This window comes from Amblyomma mixtum, chromosome 3, assembly GCF_055824585.1.
Source record: "Amblyomma mixtum isolate Tamu chromosome 3, ASM5582458v1, whole genome shotgun sequence".
In the NCBI taxonomy this organism is placed as follows: Eukaryota; Metazoa; Arthropoda; class Arachnida; order Ixodida; family Ixodidae; genus Amblyomma; species Amblyomma mixtum.
In genome coordinates this window covers 409831536-409856528 of record NC_143014.1, presented here as the reverse complement: position 1 = coordinate 409856528, position 24993 = coordinate 409831536, and positions in this window count along the sequence as shown.

Sequence of the window (24993 nt, the reverse complement as noted above, 5' to 3'; positions counted from 1 at the left end):
TTTTCTCTTTTAGATGACGTGCTTGTATATCAGTGACAGTTATTTGTTGTCCTGCCTTTCGCTGGTGTGGGTCATGTGTGGCGCATCTTCATGCAAGCCTTCTTTTCCTTCACAAAAAATTCAATTGATAGTCCAACCTGTTTTCTTCTCTTTTCCTGTGTTGCATCTTTTGGCTGGTTTTAAATCTGTCACTGAGCTCAGACCGTGATAATTACAGCCGGAAAACAGGGCTACTGAATGTGAGCTTGGCATACATGCGTACTGTATGTGTGAAAGTGCAGTTTACAATATTCAGAAATGCTTGATAGCCTTACAAGAATCTAAAATTTTGTTGGAATTCCTATTTGTTCTCTGTTCAAGTGTCGAGAGTTTTTCCGCTTCATCGTGTGATTAGAGCCACTTTGGTACTTAAGCTGAAATCTTTTCTTTAGCCTGCATGTTTCTCACTTTTGGGACAGAAACGTGGAGGCTAATTAAAAGAGTTCAGCCTAAAAGAGTATAGACACCTAATCTTGGTGGCATGTTTTCTTCTCTATAATGCTGCGGAAGACACTACTATGCATGAATCACCATCTGGTATTCGCGTGAGACCGCTAAATAATTTATAATCAACTTTTTCTGCCATCCTGTTTCGGTGAACAATTTGACTATGGCTATGACATCAAAGAGAGGTTATAGGTCACGTGAGGCGTGGAAAAACTGCACTTATAATCGCTGCATCATCATTTTAATTCGCTACAGCGCTGACACCAGCATTCCTTAAGAGCCAGAAGTACCAATTGTATTGCAGTTTTTCATGCCTCACGTGACCAATAACCTCGCTTTGACGTCACAGCCATCATTCAGCTGTCGAAACCGAAACAAATACAGCAGGAGAAAGAAATTTGATTATAAATTATTTAGCGGTCATAGGAGGATGCCATGTGGTAATTCATGTATAATACTTTATGCCTTATTACAAAGAAAAAAACACGTGCCAAACGATAAGGACAGCAAAGTGAGCTATGGAAAGAAAAATGATAAGTCTAATATTAAGAGACCAAAAGGGGGCGGAGTGGGTGAGGGAACAAACGCGGGTTAATGACATGCTACTTGAAATTAAGAGGAAGAAATGAGCCTGGGCGGGGCTTGTAATGGGAAGACAACATAACCGCTGGTCCTTAAGGGTAATAGAGTGGATTCCAAAAGAATGCAAGCATAGCAGGGGGCGGCAGAAACTTAGATGGGCGGATGAGGTTAAGAAGTGTACGGGGATATGGTGGCCACACCTAGCAAAGGACAGGGTTAATGTGGAGACATGGGTGAGTCCTTTGCCCTGCAGTGGGCCTAGTCAGGCTGATGATGATGGTATGTGTCGCACCTGCTGCTTCGTGCTATCAGCTGGCCCATGCTTGGCCGACCAGACTAGCCAAATTTGTGATGTGGGTTTTCTATTGCACCTGCATTTGTGTACACAGAGGACTTGAATGGTAGCAGGCGATCCTGTGCATGTGTTCACGCCACAGCACACATGACCCACACTGAAAGCTTCTCTGCCTTTAGTAAGACAGCTGCATCAGTCTGGGGCATAACGTATCCCAGTGCTAGAGTATGAGTAAATTGCTCTCGAATTTTAATCTGGTATCAGGTAGCATAGCGCAAAAGAAGGCTAGCGCGGCTGCCTAATATTCTCTTGGGCAGCTGTGTTGGATTTTCAGTGCCTGTTAGTGTAATCAGTGAAAGTTCACTGTAAACCATTCGTTTCGATGTAAATTAGGAAGTCCTTAGAGCCCTGTACTTTTTAATGATAATAACAAGGTAATCCAGCAATTCAATTGTACCTGTTCTCTTTCAACACAGTAAAGTGCTGCTGGGTCGAGTTCACAGTTTTACTTTGTAGGTGTGCTCAGGCTGTCATCATCATCAGCAGCAGCAGCAGCAGCCTGACTACACGCACTGCAGGGCAAAACCTCTCCCATGTCTCTCCAATTAACCCTGTCCTCTGCCAATTGTGGCCACCGTATCCCCGCAAACTTCTTAATCTCATCCGCCCACCTAATTTTCTGCCGCCCCCTGCTACGTTTACCTTCTCATCGAATCCACTCTGTTACCCTCAAGGACCAGCGGTTGTCTTGCCTTCGCCTTACATTCCCTGCCCGAGCCCATTTCTTCCTTTTGATTTCAAATAGGATTTCATTAACCCGCGTTTTTTCCCTCACCCACTCCGCCCGCTTCCGGTCTCTTAACGTTACACCTATCATTTTTCTTTCCATAGCTCGCTGCATTGTCCTTGAATTAAGCTGAACCCTCATTGTTAGCCTCCACATTTCTGCCCCATAGGTGAGTACCAGTAAGATACAGCTGTGTTAGACTTTTCTCTTGGGGGATATTGGCAACTGGCTTTCACGATCTGAGAGAACCTGCCATATGCGCTCCACCCCGTTCTTATTCTTCTAGTTATTTCCCTCTCATGATCCGGATCAGCGGTCACTACCTGCACTAAGTATACATATCCTCTTACTACTTCTAGCACCTCGCTACCAATTGTGAAATGCTGTTCCCTTGCTAGGCTGTTGAGCATTACTTTGGTTTTCTGCGTGTTCATTTCTAGCCCCACAATTCTGCTCTGCCTGTCTAACTCATTCATCATGCTTTGCAGTTCATATCCTGAGTGGCTTAGCCAGGCAATGCCATCAGGGAATCTCAAATTACTTAGGTATTCTCCAGTAACTCTTATCCCCAACTGTTCCCCTTCCAGTCCCCGGAATACCTCCTGTAAACAGGCAGTGAATAGCATTGGTGAAATCGTGTCTCCCTGCCTGACACCTTGCCTTATTGGAAGTTTATTGCTGACCTTATGGAGAACTATGGTAGCTGTGCAGTCGTTATAAATATCTTCCAATATTTTCACATAACACTCTTCTACACCCTGATTCCACAATGCCTGCATGACAGCTGTGGTTCCACCGAGTCAATTGCTGTCTGGTAGTCAATGAAGGCTATATATTGGGGTTGGTTGTATTCTGCCCATTTCTCTATCACCTGATTGATTGCATGAATGTGGTCTCTTGTTGAGTATCCTTTATGAAAGCCTGCCTGATCATTTGATTGATTGAATTCGAAGGTTGTCCTGAGTCTATTAGTGATTACCATAGTAAATACCTTGTAGACAATGGATAGTAAGCTGATCGGTCTGTCAATCTTCAAGTCCTTGACATCTTCTTTCTTATGAATTAAAATAATGTTCGCATTCTTTCAAGCTCCTGATACGCTCGTGGTCACGAGGCAAGCGTATGCAGGGTGGCTAGTTTCTCTAGCATAATCTCTCCTCCATCCTTCAACAAATCTGCTGTTACCTGATCCTCACCAGCTGCTTTACCCCTTTGCATTGCTCCTGAGGCTTTCTTTACTTCCTCCCTCGTTACTGGCGGGTGTCCCATTGCTGTGCTCTACTGCCTCTCTCTGTAACATTCTGATTACATTCACTACTGTAGAGATTTGTGTAGAACTCTTCGGCTACTTTAACTATCTTATCCATATTGCTTATGACATTGCCCTCTTTGTCTTTTAGCGCATACATCTGGTTTTTACCAGTGATTAGTTTTCTCTTCACTGATTTTAGGCTACCTCCATGCTTTAGAGCATGCTAGGTTTTCTCCATGTTAAACTTTCTTATGTTGGCTACCTTGCACTTATAATTAACTTCGATAGCTCTCCTAGTCCTATTCTATCTCTGAAGTTAGACGTCCTGATGCTTTGGCGTTTCTTCATCAGATCTTTCGTCTCCTGAGATAGCTTGCAGGTATCCTCTCGAATGATCTGACCACATACTTCTGCAGCATGCTGCAATGAATTTAAATATGTATTTAAAGATAACAGTTAAGGTGGGAGATTGAGCTTTGAGATTTGCACTTCAACTCGGGAGTTATGCCGCTGCTACACAGAATACTTGATCGCCGTAGAGATATTTCATCATCTCGCACCAAACTGCTGTGGAGCCACTGTCACAGTTGATAATTTTGCTGGGAAGCTGTTGTAGCACTCACGCAGTTTTGAAAAGGTGGTATTCATTGTTTTTGTGTTATTGGCAACAGTGATAATACGCTTGCTGCAGTGTTTTGTGGCCAGCCTTCTTTTTTTTCAGTGAAATAAGTTGTACATTTCATGTTGAGTATTCTTTCAGCGATTAAATTGCTTTGATTTTATTCCTTAGTGTAAGTTGCGAGTGCTCCATGTCTGAGTGCAAATTTCTACCACTGAAAAGCCTTCAAAATCTTGATAGATGTCCACACTGTTCTAGGGACTCTGTGGCTATTGGAAATGCCCATTTAGCTGCATTCAAGTGCCACTGAGTTGATGGCCATTTGAAAGCCTTCAAAATGCCTGTGTGACACGCTTATTAGATTTTGTGCAGGTTTGATGCTGAGCAGCCTGCGTGCTTGAGTCGGGTTTTCCAGCGTCTGTATTTCAAACCTGATACTTTTCGAAATCATCATTAGTTCATTAATGGAAGAACTACTTGTGCCCTTTTCTGGAATTTCCAGAAAACAAATTAACTGAATTTTTTTGCATATACTGCTACCTTTTTGCAGGTGCTGCATAGTGAGAACCTGGATCAAGACGCCAACCTGCTGGACTTGGAGAAGCTGAAGAAATTGTTTAGCCACTGTGTGGCACCCGTCATGAGGGATGTGGCATTAATAAAGCCAGTTAAGGTGACCTTATCTATGTCCTTTTGCAAGCATGCTACACACATGAGAGCCATCCCACGAAGCACCATTGCTGCAAAGCTTGTTATCTCACAACATGCATGCTGAATGAGGCAGTGACAGACAGGTGAGGAGGCCTTTAGGTAGGCCATTGGCGTAACGTGTCGAGCAGTGATGTAGGAGCCTTGCAGCCATGCAAGGTATTATCGGTATCATGATGGTAACTCCATTTGACACTGTCTAGTGCTCTGTGAGCCAGACAAGGCTCTTGAACATTCTGGGACTCACCCTTGGCTCTCGGACATTCTGGAAGCCCCACCCGGCTTGCGCATATCACGCGAGGATGTCTCCTGCTGTACGAGCCTTACGCAGCTTGCGCACTTTATGTGACAGATGTCTCGCATTTGCGAGCTTGCTCGGCTTGCGCAAATTGTGTGAAATATGTCTCGCGTTCTGCGACCTCGCTCAATCGTCACAGTGTGCGTGGCAATAAACACGCAAAGATAGGCACGCAGAATCCACGTTCAGTATTTTCAATAGGGAAGTCCGCCCTCCTGCCACTTATCTGAACTAAATAAAGTTTGTCTGTGCTAGCTCTGCGCGTAGCCCGTTCCAAGTGTCGTTAGCCCTCTTTTGCCAAGTAGCAGAGTGTTCATTTTTCTTTAATTTTGCTGCGCTGCCTTACGGCCACAGCAAATTGAATATTTTCTCTGGCCAAGTCGGTCCGCGTTTTGAGGCCAAGACAGAGGCGGGCGGGGAGCACATAGATCAGAACCCCAGAAGCGTGCACGGCGGAGTCCGATTTGCCAGTCGCGGGTGTACTTCCGGGTGACGCGTAAAATTTTCTGTGTATGCAGGACCAAGCAAGCGACACGGGCGAAACACTTCACGCGAGGGTGCTACTCTAACAGCGCCCTACGAGGTCCACAAACAGTGCTAATTATTTACTGTCCAAAGTTCCTGCTATGCAGCGCGCGGGGCTGGAGGGAAGCGGCGGAGTGCTTGCCCTTTGCAAAAAAATACATATGAAAACAAAATGCATATGAAGGCAAAAAGAAATGAGCGCGCGCTGACACGCCGGTTAACGGGGAGGACTCTGCGTAGACCTTCGTCAGTGCTGCTGTTTCCAAAGCCATAAAGGCGATCTAGTCGAGCCGACCACCCACTGAAAACTCGTCGCAGTGAAATTATTCACTCCATTCTCCCAGTCGCTTGCCCCGGCGGCCGCCGGCGCACTAGCTCAACGCCGAGTTACCATGGAAAAAGTACATTTTCCTTCCTCCATGATGCGCCGCGAGCTGTGGGGGCGAGATCTAGTGCGGAAAACCGCATGGCGCTCGCGAGCTGTGGCCGCCGTGCTTTCCAAAAGTCGGTGCTAGTTGCTCGCAGCCGAAAGGCGTCGCCGCGCACGCGGAGGCGCAGAAAAATGAGCGGCAGCACACCCGGACTGGATGTCGCCAAGAAGTCCTTCGTGCAACTTGGGCGCTGAGCAACTCCAAGTTCTCCTACAGCAGGTCTGGTTTGCGAAGACGGGGCTCTTCCGGAGTATTGGTGTAGGGCAGTCGTTTCTCACTTTGTTCCGTACCAAGGCAGGACGCCCACCCACAGAGCTGACCGATACCGACCAGTGGCACGTCAACATCCTACTGCTTGCGGCCCAGCAAGGAGTAGGTTGACATTTTTCTAGTGAACGGATCTCACACGTTGAACTCAGAGCCGAACTGGTCGCCTTTCAGCAGAAGGGAAAAGCTAAAAGCCTTGAGTATTTCACGGTGTGTGTTTTGAATATTATAAGCGTCCTAAACTACTATGTCCTTCCCGAATGTATTTCTAATAGTGTATAGGTACGTTTTGGGATAATCAACGATCAATAGCCAATTACGACCGCTTAAATTTTTCTCTTGCTGGTGGAGCAGAAGATAACGCTCAAACCACGTGATAACTTATCATATCATGTCTACTGTCATGTGGGGAGGGCCAGCGCAGCAGCAGCAGCCAGTGGACTACCGCACTAGGCGGCCCACCCACATGTTCTGAGAACATTGAAGAAATAAAGATGTTTGTAATCAATCAATCAATCGCGCGATCACCGAACCCCTGACAGCGAGAGTCACTGAACCAACTGGCAACAACCCTGCAGAGTTGTGCACAAGTGTAGTAGAAGTTATGGGCTTCAAATGCCTAAAAATTACACCGAACGATTATGTGCAACGATGGAAACTAAACAAATTTTATTAATTCCAAATTTGCAGCTGCATCAATATTTTATAACAAAATTTAACATTTGTTTCAAAATTTAAATTTAGACTGTAGCCAGACTTACGTGAATAACCTTGCTTGCCAGATTTCTGAACGAAAACTATCACTTCCCACTTTTACTAAAAATGCTCAGTGGCAACATATTATTTGCTGACACAAAACAGCCTCATTTCCGCAGCAATCAAAACAGCGTAAGTTCCAATCTTAACACAAAGACATTGTTGTTGAGCTTTCAGATTTTTTATGCAGTGTGGCCAGATGTTTGTGCTCATAATGGCAACTATTTCTATTCGCGGATAAGTTTTGTGTTTTATAAATTCAAAATTTGTAGCTGCATAATTATTTTATAACAATATTTAACATTTGTTTCAAATTTTTTACTTTGTTGCCAGACTTACGTGAATAACCTTGGTGGCCAGATTTCTGAACCAAACTATCACTTCCCGCTTGTACTAAAAATGCTTAGTGGGACCATATTATTTGCTGACACAAAAACAGCCTCATTTCCGCAGCAATCAAAACAGCGTCAGTTCCAATCTTACAACAAAGACATTGTTGTTGAGCTTTCAGATTTTTTATGCCGTGTGGCCAGACGTTTGTGCTCATAATAGCAACTATTTCTATTCGCGGATATGTTCTGTGTTTTATAAATTCAAAATTTGTAGCTGCCTAAGTATTTTATAACAATATTTACCATTTGTTTCAAATTCTTACTTTGTTGCCAGACTTACGTGAATAACCTTGGTGGCCAGATTTCTGAACGAAAACTATCACTTCCCGCTTGTACTAAAAATGCTTAGTGGGAACTTATTATTTGCTGAGACAAAAGGAACCTCATTTCTGCAGCAAGTAAAACAGTGTGAGCTCCAAGCTTACAACAAAGACATTGTTGTTGAGCTTTCAAATTTTTGATGCATTGTGGCCAGACGTTTGTGCTCATCATGGCAACTATGCATTTCTTATCGCAGATATATTTCGCGTTAGAGTAAAAAGTATTATTTTATTTTTTCTGTTGTGAGGTAGCAATAATTTATGAAACATCTAGTCTAAATCTTAGTGAGTCGTCTGCATCAACGATGTTACAGCGGCGCCTCGCATCGAGCGCCCGTACCCGCGGTCCGACGCGGCATTTCGCCCTGCAGAGGAGCTGCCCAGCCCATATGACGTTTGCATGCGCCCGATCCACCGCTGCAGCTGTCAGTAAGGAGTCCTGGGTGGTATCGCCACGCAGCCATAGGACCTGGAAGAGCATAAGACCGTCGTAAGACTAGCCTTCGAAGCCGCCAGGTCCCGAGGGATCTCGGCCGGTTGATAAGGACGCGGGGGGGAGGGTGGGGGGCAAGTCCGCCCTCCTGCCACTTATCTGAACTAAATAAAGTTTGTCTGTGCTAGCTCTGCGCGTAGCCCGTTCCAAGTGTTGTTAGCCCTCTTTTACCAACTAGCAGAGTGTTCATTTTTCTTTCATTTTGCTGCGCTGCCTTACGGCCACAGCAAATTGAATATTTTCTCTGGCCTAGTCGGTCCGCGTTTTGAGGCCAAGACAGAGGCGGGCGGGGAGCACATAGATCAGAACCCCAGAAGCGTGCACGGCGGAGTCTGATTTGCCAGTCGCGGGTGTACTTCCGGGCGACGCGTAAAATTTTCTGTGTATGCAGGACCAAGCAAGCGACACGGGCGAAACACTTCACGCGACGGTGCTGCTCTAACAGCGCCCTACGAGGTCCACAAACAGTGCTAATTATTTACTGTCCAAAGTTCCTGCTATGTAGCGCGCGGGGCTGGAGGGAAGCGGCGGAGTGCTTGCCCTTTGCAAAAAAATACATATGAAAACAAAATGCATATGAAGGCAAAAAGAAATGAGCGCGCGCTGACACGCGGATTGACGGGGAGGACTCTGCGTAGACCTTCGTCAGTGCTGCTGTTTCCAAAGCCACAAAGGCGATCTAGTCGAGCCGACCACCCACTGAAAACTCGTCGAAGTGAAATTATTCACTCCATTCTCCCAGTCGCCTGTCCCGGCGGCCGCCGGCGCACTAGCTCAACGCCGAGTTACCATGAAAAAAGGACATTTTCCTTCCTCCATGATGCGCCGCGAGCTGTGGGGGCGAGATGTAGTGCGGAAAACCGCATGGCGCTCGCGAGCTGTGGCCGCCGTGCTTTCCAAAAGTCGGTGCTAGTTGCTCGCAGCCGAAAGGCGTCGTCGCGCACGCTGAGGCGCAGAAAAAATGAGCGGCAGCACACCCGGACTGGATGTCGCCAAGAAGTCCTTCGTGCAACTTGGGCGCTGAGCAACTCCAAGTTCTCCTACAGCAGGTCTGGTTTGCGAAGACGGGGCTCTTCCGGAGTATTGGTGTAGGGCAGTCGTTTCTCACTTTGTTCCTTACCAAGGCAGGACGCCCACCCACAGAGCTGACCGATACCGACCAGTGGCACGTCAACATCCTACCGCTTGCGGCCCAGCAAGGAGTAGGATGACTATTTTCTAGTGAACGGATCTCACACGTTGAACTCAGAGCCGAACTGGTCGCCTTTCAGCAGAAGGGAAAAGCTAATAGGCTTGAGTATTTCACGGTGTGTGTTTTGAATATTATAAGCGTCCTAAACTACTATGTCCTTCCCGAATGTATTTCTAATAGTGTATAGGTACGTTTTGGGATAATCAACGATCAATAGCCAATTACGACCGCTTAAATTTTTCTCTTGCTGGTGGAGCAGAAGATAACTCTCAAACCACGTGACAACTTATCATGTCATGTCTACTGTCATGTGGGGAGGGCCAGAGCAGCAGCAGGAGCCAGTGGACTACCGCACTAGGCGGCCCACCCACATGTTCTGAGAACATTGAAAAAATAAAGATGTTTGTAATCGACCAATCAATCGCGCGATCACCGAACCCCTGACAGCGAGAGTCACTGAACCAACTGGCGACAACCCTGCAGAGTTGTGCACAGGTGTAGTAGAAGTTATGGGCTTCAAATGCCTAAAAATTACACCAAACGATTATGTGCAACGATGGAAAATAAACAAATTTTGTTAATTCCAAATTTGCAGCTGCATAAAAATTTTATAACAAAATTTAACATTTGTTTCAAAATTTAGACTGTTGCCAGACTTACGTGATTAACCTTGGCTGGCCAGATTTCTGAACCAAACTATCACTTCCCGCTTGTACTAAAGATGCTTAGTGGGAACATATTATTTGCTGACACAAAAACAGCCTCATTTCCGCAGCAATCAAAACAGCGTAAGTTCCAATCTTACAACAAAGACATTGTTGTTGAGCTTCCAGATTTTTTATGCCATGTGGCCAGACGTTTGTGCTCATAATGGCAACTATTTCTATTCGCGGATATGTTCTTTGTTTTATAAATTCAAAATTTGTAGCTGCCTAAGTATTTTATAACAATATTTAACATTTGTTTCAAATTTTTTACTTTGTTGCCAGACTTACGTGAATAACCTTGGTGGCCAGATTTCTGAACGAAAACTATCACTTCCCGCTTGTACTAAAAATGCTTAGTGGGAACTTATTATTTGCTGAGACAAAAGGAACCTCATTTCTGCAGCAAGTAAAACATTGTCAGCTCCAAGCTTAAAACAAAGACATTGTTGTTGAGCTTTCAAATTTTTTATGCAGTGTGGCCAGACGTTTGTGCTCATAATGGCAACTATTTCTATTCGCGGATATGTTCTGTTTTATAAATTCAAAATTTGTAGCTGCATAATTATTTTATAACAATATTTAACATTTGTTTCAAATTTTTTACTTTGTTGCCAGACTTGCATGAATAACCTTGGTGGCCAGATTTCTGAACCAAACTATCACTTCCCGCTTGTACTAAAATGCTTACTGGGAACATATTATTTGCTGACACAAAAACAGCCTCATTTCCGCAGCAATCAAAACAGCGTAAGTTCCAATCTTACAACAAAGACATTGTTGTTGAGCTTCCAGATTTTTTATGCCATGTGGCCAGACGTTTGTGCTCATAATGGCAACTATTTCTATTCGCGGATATGTTCTGTGTTTTATAAATTCAAAATTTGTAGCTGCCTAAGTATTTTATAACAATATTAAACATTTGTTTCAAATTTTTTACTTTGTTGCCAGACTTACGTGAATAACCTTGGTGGCGAGATTTCTGAACCAAACTATCACTTCCCGCTTGTACTAAAAATGCTTAGTGGGAGCATATTATTTGCTGACACAAAAACAGCCTCATTTCCGCAGCAATCAAAACAGCGTACGTTCCAATCTTACAACAAAGACATTGTTGTTGAGCTTTCAGATTCTTTATGCCGTGTGGCCAGACGTTTGTGCTCATAATGGCAACTATTTCTATTCGCGGATATGTTCTGTGTTTTATAAATTCAAAATTTGTAGCTGCCTAAGTATTTTATAACAATATTTAACATTTGTTTCAAATTTTTTACTTTGTTGCCAGACTTACGTGAATAACCTTGGTGGCCAGATTTCTGAACGAAAACTATCACTTCCCGCTTGTACTAAAATTGCTTAGTGGGAACTTATTATTTGCTGAGACAAAAGGAACCTCATTTCTGCAGCAAGTAAAACATTGTCAGCTCCAAGCTTAAAACAAAGACATTGTTGTTGAGCTTTCAAATTTTTTATGCAGTGTGGCCAGACGTTTGTGCTCATAATGGCAACTATTTCTATTCGCGGATATGTTCTGTTTTATAAATTCAAAATTTGTAGCTGCATAATTATTTTATAACAATATTTAACATTTGTTTCAAATTTTTTACTTTGTTGCCAGACTTGCATGAATAACCTTGGTGGCCAGATTTCTGAACCAAACTATCACTTCCCGCTTGTACTAAAATGCTTACTGGGAACATATTATTTGCTGACACAAAAACAGCCTCATTTCCGCAGCAATCAAAACAGCGTAAGTTCCAATCTTACAACAAAGACATTGTTGTTGAGCTTCCAGATTTTTTATGCCATGTGGCCAGACGTTTGTGCTCATAATGGCAACTATTTCTATTCGCGGATATGTTCTGTGTTTTATAAATTCAAAATTTGTAGCTGCCTAAGTATTTTATAACAATATTAAACATTTGTTTCAAATTTTTTACTTTGTTGCCAGACTTACGTGAATAACCTTGGTGGCGAGATTTCTGAACCAAACTATCACTTCCCGCTTGTACTAAAAATGCTTAGTGGGAGCATATTATTTGCTGACACAAAAACAGCCTCATTTCCGCAGCAATCAAAACAGCGTACGTTCCAATCTTACAACAAAGACATTGTTGTTGAGCTTTCAGATTCTTTATGCCGTGTGGCCAGACGTTTGTGCTCATAATGGCAACTATTTCTATTCGCGGATATGTTCTGTGTTTTATAAATTCAAAATTTGTAGCTGCCTAAGTATTTTATAACAATATTTAACATTTGTTTCAAATTTTTTACTTTGTTGCCAGACTTACGTGAATAACCTTGGTGGCCAGATTTCTGAACGAAAACTATCACTTCCCGCTTGTACTAAAATTGCTTAGTGGGAACTTATTATTTGCTGAGACAAAAGGAACCTCATTTCTGCAGCAAGTAAAACTGTGAGCTCCAAGCTTACAACCAAGACATTGTTGTTGAGCTTTCAAATTTTTGATGCATTGTGGCCAGACGTTTGTGCTCATCATGGCAACTATGCATTTCTTATCGCAGATATATTTCGCGTTAGAGTAAAAAGTATTATTTTATTTTTTCTGTTGTGAGGTAACAATAATTTATGCAACATCTAGTCTAAATCTTGGTAAGTCGTCTGCATCAACGATGTTACAGCGGCGCCTCGCATCGAGCGCCCGTACCCGCGGTCCGACGCGGCATTTCGCCCTGCAGAGGAGCTGCCCAGCCCATATGACGTTTGCATGCGCCCAATCCACCGCTGCAGCTGTCAGTAAGGAGTCCTGGGTGGTATCGCCACGCAGCCATAGGACCTGGAAGAGCATAAGACCGTCGTAAGACTAGCCTTCGAAGCCTCCAGGTCCCGAGGGATCTCGGCCGGTTGACAAGGACGCGGGGGGGAGGGTGGGGGGCAAGTCCGCCCTCCTGCCACTTATCTGAACTAAATAAAGCTTGTCTGGGCTAGCTCTGCGCGTAGCCCGTTCCAAGTGTTGTTAGCCCTCTTTTACCAACTAGCAGAGTGTTCATTTTTCTTTCATTTTGCTGCGCTGCCTTACGGCCACAGCAAATTGAATATTTTCTCTGGCCAAGTCGGTCCGCGTTTTGAGGCCAAGACAGAGGCGGGCGGGGAGCACATAGATCAGAACCCCAGAAGCGTGCACGGCGGAGTCTGATTTGCCAGTCGCGGGTGTACTTCCGGGCGACGCGTAAAATTTTCTGTGTATGCAGGACCAAGCAAGCGACACGGGCGAAACACTTCACGCGACGGTGCTGCTCTAACAGCGCCCTACGAGGTCCACAAACAGTGCTAATTATTTACTGTCCAAAGTTCCTGCTATGTAGCGCGCGGGGCTGGAGGGAAGCGGCGGAGTGCTTGCCCTTTGCAAAAAAATACATATGAAAACAAAATGCATATGAAGGCAAAAAGAAATGAGCGCGCGCTGACACGCGGATTGACGGGGAGGACTCTGCGTAGACCTTCGTCAGTGCTGCTGTTTCCAAAGCTACAAAGGCGATCTAGTCGAGCCGACCACCCACTGAAAACTCGTCGAAGTGAAATTATTCACTCCATTCTCCCAGTCGCCTGTCCCGGCGGCCGCCGGCGCACTAGCTCAACGCCGAGTTACCATGAAAAAAGGACATTTTCCTTCCTCCATGATGCGCCGCGAGCTGTGGGGGCGAGATGTAGTGCGGAAAACCGCATGGCGCTCGCGAGCTGTGGCCGCCGTGCTTTCCAAAAGTCGGTGCTAGTTGCTCGCAGCCGAAAGGCGTCGTCGCGCACGCTGAGGCGCAGAAAAAATGAGCGGCAGCACACCCGGACTGGATGTCGCCAAGAAGTCCTTCGTGCAACTTGGGCGCTGAGCAACTCCAAGTTCTCCTACAGCAGGTCTGGTTTGCGAAGACGGGGCTCTTCCGGAGTATTGGTGTAGGGCAGTCGTTTCTCACTTTGTTCCTTACCAAGGCAGGACGCCCACCCACAGAGCTGACCGATACCGACCAGTGGCACGTCAACATCCTACCGCTTGCGGCCCAGCAAGGAGTAGGATGACTATTTTCTAGTGAACGGATCTCACACGTTGAACTCACAGCCGAACTGGTCGCCTTTCAGCAGAAGGGAAAAGCTAATAGGCTTGAGTATTTCACGGTGTGTGTTTTGAATATTATAAGCGTCCTAAACTACTATGTCCTTCCCGAATGTATTTCTAATAGTGTATAGGTACGTTTTGGGATAATCAACGATCAATAGCCAATTACGACCGCTTAAATTTTTCTCTTGCTGGTGGAGCAGAAGATAACTCTCAAACCACGTGACAACTTATCATGTCATGTCTACTGTCATGTGGGGAGGGCCAGAGCAGCAGCAGGAGCCAGTGGACTACCGCACTAGGCGGCCCACCCACATGTTCTGAGAACATTGAAAAAATAAAGATGTTTGTAATCAATCAATCAATCGCGCGATCACCGAACCCCTGACAGCGAGAGTCACTGAACCAACTGGCGACAACCCTGCAGAGTTGTGCACAGGTGTAGTAGAAGTTATGGGCTTCAAATGCCTAAAAATTACACCAAACGATTATGTGCAACGATGGAAAATAAACAAATTTTGTTAATTCCAAATTTGCAGCTGCATAAATATTTTATAACAAAATTTAACATTTGTTTCAAAATTTAGACTGTTGCCAGACTTACGTGATTAACCTTGGCTGGCCAGATTTCTGAACCAAACTATCACTTCCCGCTTGTACTAAAGATGCTTAGTGGGAACATATTATTTGCTGACACAAAAACAGCCTCATTTCCGCAGCAATCAAAACAGCGTAAGATCCAATCTTACAACAAAGACATTGTTGTTGAGCTTCCAGATTTTTTATGCCATGTGGCCAGACGTTTGTGCTCATAATGGCAACTATTTCTATTCGCGGATATGTTCTTTGTTTTATAAATTCAAAATTTGTAGCTGCCTAAGTATTTTATAACAATATTTAACATTTGTTTCAAATTTTTTACTTTGTTGCCAGACTTACGTGAATAACCTTGGTGGCCAGATTTCTGAACGAAAACTATCACTTCCCGCTTGTACTAAAAATGCTTAGTGGGAACTTATTATTTGCTGAGACAAAAGGAACCTCATTTCTGCAGCAAGTAAAACATTGTCAGCTCCAAGCTTAAAACAAAGACATTGTTGTTGAGCTTTCAAATTTTTTATGCAGTGTGGCCAGACGTTTGTGCTCATAATGGCAACTATTTCTATTCGCGGATATGTTCTGTTTTATAAATTCAAAATTTGTAGCTGCATAATTATTTTATAACAATATTTAACATTTGTTTCAAATTTTTTACTTTGTTGCCACACTTGCATGAATAACCTTGGTGGCCAGATTTCTGAACCAAACTATCACTTCCCGCTTGTACTAAAATGCTTACTGGGAACATATTATTTGCTGACACAAAAACAGCCTCATTTCCGCAGCAATCAAAACAGCGTAAGTTCCAATCTTACAACAAAGACATTGTTGTTGAGCTTCCAGATTTTTTATGCCATGTGGCCAGACGTTTGTGCTCATAATGGCAACTATTTCTATTCGCGGATATGTTCTGTGTTTTATAAATTCAAAATTTGTAGCTTCCTAAGTATTTTATAACAATATTAAACATTTGTTTCAAATTTTTTACTTTGTTGCCAGACTTACGTGAATAACCTTGGTGGCGAGATTTCTGAACCAAACTATCACTTCCCGCTTGTACTAAAAATGCTTAGTGGGAGCATATTATTTGCTGACACAAAAACAGCCTCATTTCCGCAGCAATCAAAACAGCGTACGTTCCAATCTTACAACAAAGACATTGTTGTTGAGCTTTCAGATTCTTTATGCCGTGTGGCCAGACGTTTGTGCTCATAATGGCAACTATTTCTATTCGCGGATATGTTCTGTGTTTTATAAATTCAAAATTTGTAGCTGCCTAAGTATTTTATAACAATATTTAACATTTGTTTCAAATTTTTTACTTTGTTGCCAGACTTACGTGAATAACCTTGGTGGCCAGATTTCTGAACGAAAACTATCACTTCCCGCTTGTACTAAAATTGCTTAGTGGGAACTTATTATTTGCTGAGACAAAAGGAACCTCATTTCTGCAGCAAGTAAAACAGTGTGAGCTCCAAGCTTACAACCAAGACATTGTTGTTGAGCTTTCAAATTTTTGATGCATTGTGGCCAGACGTTTGTGCTCATCATGGCAACTATGCATTTCTTATCGCAGATATATTTCGCGTTAGAGTAAAAAGTATTATTTTATTTTTTCTGTTGTGAGGTAACAATAATTTATGCAACATCTAGTCTAAATCTTGGTAAGTCGTCTGCATCAACGATGTTACAGCGGCGCCTCGCATCGAGCGCCCGTACCCGCGGTCCGACGCGGCATTTCGCCCTGCAGAGGAGCTGCCCAGCCCATATGACGTTTGCATGCGCCCAATCCACCGCTGCAGCTGTCAGTAAGGAGTCCTGGGTGGTATCGCCACGCAGCCATAGGACCTGGAAGAGCATAAGACCGTCGTAAGACTAGCCTTCGAAGCCTCCAGGTCCCGAGGGATCTCGGCCGGTTGACAAGGACGCGGGGGGGAGGGTGGGGGGCAAGTCCGCCCTCCTGCCACTTATCTGAACTAAATAAAGCTTGTCTGGGCTAGCTCTGCGCGTAGCCCGTTCCAAGTGTTATTAGCCCTCTTTTAACAACTAGCAGAGTGTTCATTTTTCTTTAATTTTGCTGCGCTGCCTTACGGCCACAGCAAATTGAATATTTTCTCTGGCCAAGTCGGTCCACATTTTGAGGCCAAGACAGAGGCGGGCGGGGAGCACATAGATCAGAACCCCAGAAGCGTGCACGGCGGAGTCCGATTTGCCAGTCGCGGGTGTACTTCCGGGCGACGCGTAAAATTTTCTGTGTATGCAGGACCAAGCAAGCGACACGGGCGAAACACTTCACGCGTCGGTGCTGCTCTAACAGCGCCCTACGAGGTCCACAAACAGTGCTAATTATTTACTGTCCAAAGTTCCTGCTATGCAGCGCGCGGGGCTGGAGGGAAGCGGCGGAGTGCTTGCCCTTTGCAAAAAAATACATATGAAAACAAAATGCATATGAAGGCAAAAAGAAATGAGCGCGCGCTGACACGCCGATTAACGGGGAGGACTCTGCGTAGACCTTCGTCAGTGCTGCTGTTTCCAAAGCCATAAAGGCGATCTAGTCGAGCCGACCACCCACTGAAAACGCGTCGCAGTGAAATTATTCACTCCATTCTCCCAGTCGCTTTTCCCGGCGGCCGCCGGCGCACTAGCTCAACGCCGAGTTACCATGGAAAAAGGACATTTTCCTTCCTCCATGATGCGCCGCGAGCTGTGGGGGCGAGATCTAGTGCGGAAAACCGCATGGCGCTCGCGAGCTGTGGCCGCCGTGCTTTCCAAAAGTCGGTGCTAGTTGCTCGCAGCCGAAAGGCGACGTCGCGCACGCGGAGGCGCAGAAAAAAAGAGCGGCAGCACACCCGGACTGGATGTCGCCAAGAAGTCCTTCGTGCAACTTGGGCGCTGAGAAACTCCAAGTTCTCCTACAGCAGGTCTGGTTTGCGAAGACGGGGCTCTTCCGGAGTATTGGTGTAGGGCAGTCGTTTCTCACTTTGTTCCGTACCAAGGCAGGACGCCCATCCACAGAGCTGACCGATACCGACCAGTGGCACGTCAACATCCTACTGCTTGCGGCCCAGCAAGGAGTAGGTTGACATTTTTCTAGTGAACGGATCTCACACGTTGAACTCAGAGCCGAACTGGTCGCCTTTCAGCAGAAGGGAAAAGCTAATAGGCTTGAGTATTTCACGGTGTGTGTTTTGAATATTATAAGCGTCCTAAACTACTATGTCCTTCCCGAATGTATTTCTAATAGTGTATAGGTACGTTTTGAGATAATCAACGATCAATAGCCAATTACGACCGCTTAAATTATTCTGTTGCTGGTGGAGCAGAAGATAACGCTCAAACCACGTGATAACTTATCATATCATGTCTACTGTCATGTGGGGAGGGCCAGCGCAGCAGCAGCACCCAGTGGACTACCGCACTAGGCGGCCCACCCACATGTTCTGAGAACATTGAAGAAATAAAGATGTTTGTAATCAATCAATCAATCGCGCGATCACCGAACCCCTGACAGCGAGAGTCACTGAACCAACTGGCGACAACCCTGCAGAGTTGTGCACAAGTGTAGTAGAAGTTATGGGCTTCAAATGCCTAAAATTACACCAAACGATTATGTGCAACGATGGAAACTAAACAAATTTTATTAATTCCAAATTTGCAGCTGCATAAATATTTTATAACAAAATTTAACATTTGTTTCAAAATTTAGACTGTTGCCAGACTTACGTGATTAACCTTGGTGGCCAGATTTCTGAACCAAACTATCACTTCCCGCTTGTACTAAAGATGCTTAGTGGGAACATATTATTTGCTGACACAAAAACAGCCTCATTTCCGCAGCAATCAAAACAGCGTAAGTTCCAATCTTACAACAAAGACATTGTTGTTGAGCTTCCAGATTTTTTATGCCATGTGGCCAGACGTTTGTGCTCATAATGGCAACTATTTCTATTCGCGGATATGTTCTGTGTTTTATAAATTCAAAATTTGTAGCTGCCTAAGTATTTTATAACAATATTTAACATTTGTTTCAAATTTTTTACTTTGTTGCCAGACTTACGTGAATAACCTTAGTGGCCAGATTTCTGAACGAAAACTATCACTTCCCGCTTGTGCTAAAAATGCTTAGTGGGAACTTATTATTTGCTGCGACAAAAGGAACCTCATTTCTGCAGCAAGTAAAACAGTGTCAGCTCCAAGCTTACAACAAAGACATTGTTGTTGAGCTTTCAAATTTTTTATGCAGTGTGGCCAGACCTTTGTGCTCATAATGGCAACTATTTCTATTCGCGGATATGTTCTGTGTTTTATAAATTCAAAATTTGTAGCTACATTATTATTTTATAACAATATTTAACATTTGTTTCAAACTTTATACTTTGTTGCCAGACTTACGTGAATAACCTTTGTGGCAAGATTTCTGAACCAAACTATCACTTCCCGCTTGTACTAAAAATGCTTAGTGGGAACATATTATTTGCTGACACAAAAACAGCCTCATTTCCGCAGCAATCAAAACAGCGTAAGTTCCAATCTTACAACAAAGACATTGTTGTTGAGCTTTCAGATTTTTTATGCAGTGTGGCCAGACGTTTGTGCTCATATTGGCAACTATTTCTATTCGCGGATATGTTCTGTTTTATAAATTCAAAATTTGTAGCTGCATAATTATTTTATAACAATATTTAACATTTGTTTCAAATTTTTTACTTTGTTGCCAGACTTACATGAATAACCTTAGTGGCCAGATTTCTGAACCAAATTATCACTTCCCGCTTGAACTAAAAATGCTTAGTGGGAACATATTATTTGCTGACACAAAAACAGCCTCATTTCCGCAGCAATCAAAACAGCGTAAGTTCCAATCTTACAACAAAGACATTGTTGTTGAGCTTCCAGATTTTTTATGCCATGTGGCCAGACGTTTGTGCTCATAATGGCAACTATTTCTATTCGCGGATATGTTCTGTGTTTTATAAATTCAAAATTTGTAGCTGCCTAAGTATTTTATAACAATATTTAACATTTGTTTCAAATTTTTTACTTTGTTGCCAGACTTACGTGAATAACCTTGGTGGCCAGATTTCTGAACGAAAACTATCACTTCCCGCTTGTACTAAAAATGCTTAGTGGGAACTAATTATTTGCTGAGACAAAAGGAACCTCATTTCTGCAGCAAGTAAAGCAGTGTAAGCTCCAAGCTTACAACAAAGACATTGTTGTTGAGCTTTCATATTTTTGATGCATTGTGGCCAGACGTTTGTGCCCATCATGGCAACTATGTATTTCTTATCGCAGATATATTTCGCGTTAGAGTAAAAAGTATTATTTTATTTTTTCTGTTGTGAGGTAGCAATAATTTATGCAACATCTAGTCTAAATCTTAGTGAGTCGTCTGCATCAACGATGTTACAGCGGCGCCTCGCATCGAGCGCCCGTACCCGCGGTCCGACGCGGCATTTCGCCCTGCAGAGGAGCTGCCCAGCCCATATGACGTTTGCATGCGCCCAATCCACCGCTGCAGCTGTCAGTAAGGAGTCCTAGGTGGTATCGCCACGCAGCCATAGGACCTGGAGGAGCATAAGACCGTCGTAAGACAAGCCTTCGAAGCCGCCAGGTCCCGAGGGATTTCGGCCTTTTGACAAGGACGCGGGGGGGAGGGTGGGAGGCAAGTCCGCATTCCTGCCACTTATCTGAACTAAATAAAGTTTGTCTGTGTTAGCTCTGCGCGTAGCCCGTTCCAAGTGTTGTTAGCCCTCTATTACCAACTAGCAGAGTGTTCATTTTTCTTTAATTTTGCTGCGCTGCCTTACGGCCACAGCAAATTGAATATTTTCTCTGGCCAAGTCGGTGCGCGTTGTGAGGCCAAGACAGAGGCGGGCGGGGAGCACATAGATCAGAACCCCAGAAGCGTGCACGGCGGAGTCCGATTTGCCAGTCGCGGGTGTACTTCCGGGTGACGCGTAAAATTTTCTGTGTATGCAGGACCAAGCAAGCGACACGGGCGAAACACTTCACGCGAGGGTGCTTCTCTAACAGCGCCCTACGAGGTCCACAAACAGTGCTAATTATTTACTGTCCAAAGTTCCTGCTATGCAGGGCGCGGGGCTGGAGGGAAGCGGCGGAGTGCTTGCCCTTTGCAAAAAAATACATATGAAAACAAAATGCATATGAAGGCAAAAAGAAATGAGCGCGCGCTGACACGCCGATTAACGGGGAGGACTCTGTGTAGACCTTCGTCAGTGCTGCTGTTTCCCAAGCCATAAAGGCGATCTAGTCGAGCCGACCACCCACTGAAAACTCGTCGCAGTGAAATTATTCACTTCATTCTTCCAGTCGCTTGTCCCGGCGGCCGCCGGCGCACTAGCTCAACGCCGAGTTACCATGGAAAAAGGACCTTTTAAGGCGGAAGCCTTTAATGCCTCATCGTTGTAAGCAGGAGCTGTCGACAGAAATGTCACGCTTTTCAATTGGTCGAAACGTTCGTGACGTCAGGGTGCGCGAATTTCAAACGGAGCCAATTGTACTTTGGCTACTAACTATGCAACCAATTAAAGGGATCCTATAGTGATACTCCAAGTAAGGTTGACTGAGTTTAGTTAACTGCTTACTTAACAAATCAGTCTAATTAACCTTTCTAACCAAACCAGATAAATAAATAAAACCGAGTAAGAAATTGGCCGAGCTTGGGAATCGAACCCCGGTCTCCGGAGTGCGAGTCGAGCACGCTACTACTCCGCCATGCCAGCTTTTTTTTTTTTTCTTTATTGCATGGAAAAACATCCGTAGAAAGGAGGAAAACTTCAATCAGACTGGATCGCGTCTTAAGTTGCCGGGCTGATTAATAGGAGCCCGCCATTGCCCTAACTCAACACTGCAGCCCCATCAAAACATCAGAAACCAGGGAGGCACACACATGCATCTAGGCACGGCAGCCAGCTTGGAGGTTCTTCGCGTGCAGCATATACACTCCTCACCAAAGCACACTGTTCTCGAAACACAGATTTGGACGATCTTGGTGGCTCGGCATGTCTTTCCATCATACGGCTTTTCCAAAGACTGAATAGTCCCATCAACATAAACAGATCATAAGGCACAACAGAGTTTTTGTCAACAGGCAGAAATCTAATAGTGTACGGTGTAATTTCAATGTCCTTCTTGAGAGTTCGTTGTAGTATGTCCCAAAAAAACATGGCATCACGGCACAGGATAAAACAATGATCAATTGTCTCAGGCACGTTACACAGACGGCAATTCACATTCCAAGGTACAAACATCCCCTTGTCATTAAGAAATGTCTTGACAGGCAGCGTCGCTGTGTGTAGTTTGAAAAAGAACGTTTTAGCGGCTGCCTGAATACACATCCGCCTAACACGCTTTAGAACACTGATGTCCAAAGACCCCAGATAAGGCTGCCGATACAATGGTGTAGGGAATAAAGACTCAGTGAGAGCCTGGGTCATCTGTTTTCTCGAGAGGCTATACAGGTAATCTAAAGAGAAGCGCACAGTGAGGAAATTGAAAGTGTCAGCAACCTCCTTGAGGAATCCCCACAAAGTCCCCTCACGAGCCTGCACAGTCGGTGCGAATAAGTAAGGCAAATGAAAACTAAGCCGCCTAATGAGCACAGCTACCAGAAACGGGTGGTTTGCCGATTTTAAAAAGAAAAAACGGGAAACAAGTTGATGCACGAACAGGTGAACAAGACCCACTCCACCACCCTCTAAGGGAAGGAACAAGTTGTCACGCCTCATGGGCTCCCATTGAGAGCGCCAAACGAATGTGGCAAATATTCTGTGTATTGCTTGCACCTTCCTCCTCGCACAATGCAGGACTTGAAGGACATACGCGAGCTTTGCAAACAAAAATATGCTACAGACCTGTGCCCTCGCAAACACTGAGAGTTCCCTACCCATCCAAGCCTGTGTTTGCCGCCGTAGAGTTACAATTTGTGAATCCCAGTAGGCTGTACTGTTGCGAACTTGGTGCAGCGGAACGCCTAGGTACTCAAGAGGGCTACTGTCCCAGCATATGCCACCGAACTGGCTTGGCCTAGTTCCCCAATAACCCAACCAAAAGCCTTTGGATTTCTCTAAATTAAGAGCCGCGCCTGATACATCACAGAACTGTTTAGTCAAGTTTAGAGCCTCAAGTACACTCTTTTTGTCAGAACAAAAGAGGGCGACATCATCAGCATAGGCTAAAACTTTAACTTCACATCGAGCCAGAGAGAAACCGCGGATAGCTACGCTGTTAATTATACTGAGACAGAGGGGTTCCAGATATAGGGCAAACAACAATGGAGACAGTGGACATCCTTGACGAACAGATGCTTCTAGTGGTATTGGTTTCGTTAGCTCCTGATTAACAATAACCCTTGTATAGGAGTTCTTATAGCACAGCCTTATGCCTTTGAGCAAGACGTCACCAATATTTGCATACTCCAAGACCGAGAACAAGAAATCGTGCCGAACTTTATCAAAAGCCTTCGCCAAGTCAAAGGTACGTCTAGTGAATACGGTGTCTTCGTTCACTCCCATCTTCCTCCCTTCCCGTTGCGGCCAGGTTTAGGTGTCTACCAAAATATAAGAGAGAGATACATTTCCTTTCCTCAAAAACCAATTTACTAACGAGCAAGGCGCATTTGTCCGCGTTTCAGATTGGTCCAAATTGTCGTGACGTCACCGCGCGCGAATTTCGACGGGTGTCCCCCGAAATATGTGAGACAGTTACTGCGCAACTTCCTTTCCTGAAATACAATTTTCGACTAGTGTCTACTGAGATATGTGACAGTTAATGCGTAATTTCCTTTCCCCAAATACAATTTTCATTTTCTTTATTACGGCCCCTCTTTCTTCTTTCACTCACACTTCCTCCCATCCTGTACGGTGCGGCTTAGGTGTCCACCGAGATGACAGAGAATTACAGCACCATTTCCTTTCCTCAAAAAGCGTTGCGTTCAAAGGGCAACGCATCGCGCCGAACGGGTGGTGGCGTTCCTTGGACTCCGTGGCAGCGCTACAACACGCTGTTGCGTTCCACTCCTAAAGGCGAAGCTTAAGCGTCATTAATAGGCAGTTAATTAATGTACCAAAAAAATGTGCAGTGAACAATTGCGTATCAGAATGCAGCTCTCAGGCTTTCGCCTTTCACCACTTTAGCCACTAAAGTTCCTCGTAAGTTTTTCCTTCCTCCATGATGCGCCGCGAGCTGTGGGGGCGAGATCTAGTGCGGAAAACCGCATGGCGCTCGCGAGCTGTGGCCGCCGTGCTTTCCAAAAGTCGGTGCTAGTTGCTCGCAGCCGAAAGGCGTCGTCGCGCACGCGGAGCCGGAGAAAAAATGAGCGGCAGCACACCCGGACTGGATGTCGCCAAGAAGTCCTTCGTGCAACTTGGGCGCTGAGCAACTCCAAGTTCTCCTACAGCAGGTCTGGTTTGCGAAGACGGGGCTCTTCCGGAGTATTGGTGTAGGGCAGTCGTTTCTCACTTTGTTCCGTACCAAGGCAGGACGCCCACCCACAGAGCTGACCGATACCGACCAGTGGCACGTCAACATCCTACTGCTTGCGGCCCAGCAAGGAGTAGGTTGACATTTTTCTAGTGAACGGATCTCACACGTTGAACTCAGAGCCGAACTGGTCGCCTTTCGGCAGAAGGGAAAAGCTAATAGGATTGAGTATTTCACGGTGTGTGTTTTGAATATTATAAGCGTCCTAAACTACTATGTCCTTCCCGAATGTATTTCTAATAGTGTATAGGTACGTTTTGGGATACTCAATGATCAATAGGCAATTACGACCGCTTAAATTTTTCTCTTGCTTGTGGAGCAGAAGATAACGCTCAAACCACGTGATAACTTATCATATCATGTCTACTGTCATGTGGGGAGGGCCAGCGCAGCAGCAGCAGCCAGTGGACTACCGCACTAGGCGGCCCACCCACATGTTCTGAGAACATTGAAGAAATAAAGATGTTTGTAATCAATCAATCAATCGCGCGATCACCGAACCCATGACAGCGAGAGTCACTGAACCAACTGGCGACAACCCTGCAGAGTTGTGCACAAGTGTAGTAGAAGTTATGGGCTTCAAATGCCTAAAAATTACACCAAACGATTATGTGCAACGATGGAAACTAAACAAATTTTATTAATTCCAAATTTGCAGCTGCATAAATATTTTATAACAAAATTTAACATTTGTTTCAAAATTTAGACTGTT